At 50.7% G+C, this 479-nt stretch overlaps 1 protein-coding gene across 1 annotated transcript in view; it reads right to left on the reverse strand.

Annotated features, from left to right (window-relative positions):
• The window catches only part of LOC115125837 (paralemmin-1-like), a 22,642-nt gene extending 22,388 nt beyond the window's left edge, over positions 1–254 (reverse strand). Inside the window, exon 1 of the mRNA XM_065021506.1 lies at positions 1–254. This exon is cut by the window's left edge and continues 243 nt beyond it. The gene's annotated coding sequence lies outside the window, so the exon portion shown is untranslated.
• Between the last annotated feature and the right edge of the window lie 225 nt (positions 255–479).

The following is a 479-nucleotide window of genomic DNA, read 5'->3' on the forward strand; positions in this document are numbered from 1 at the left end:
GGCCGCTGAGGAGTCGCGGAAACGCCCGAGCTGTGTGTGTGCGTGTGTGTCGCGGGAGCTTGATCCGCTCAACACTTCAACAGAGAGAGAACAAGCTGGCCATTATTTATCTTCGTTCCACGACATTCGAGTTCGTGGGTGAATTGGCGATTTTTGGAGAGATGAAAGCTCTCCTGGTCCCCTCAAAATTATGATTTGTCTCCTGTAGGCGACCTGTTTTGCAGAAAGGTTTGTGCTCTCACCAGCTGGCGAGAGAGAGAGAGAGAGAGCGTACTCCCGAGATAAGGAGGCCCAGGGTGTGTTGTTGACTGATATGATATTGAGGCCTCTGGTTATAATTGGGGTCTGGGTATTGCCGATAGGATATTGGAACCTCTGGTTATAAATGGGGTCTGAGTCTAGCCGACAGTCTGACACGATAATGGGCCTCTGTTTCTAAATGCGCTCTGGGTCTAGCCGACAGTCTGATGCAGACATAC

This window comes from Oncorhynchus nerka, linkage group LG2 (assembly GCF_034236695.1).
Source record: "Oncorhynchus nerka isolate Pitt River linkage group LG2, Oner_Uvic_2.0, whole genome shotgun sequence".
Classification (NCBI taxonomy): domain Eukaryota; kingdom Metazoa; phylum Chordata; class Actinopteri; order Salmoniformes; family Salmonidae; genus Oncorhynchus; species Oncorhynchus nerka.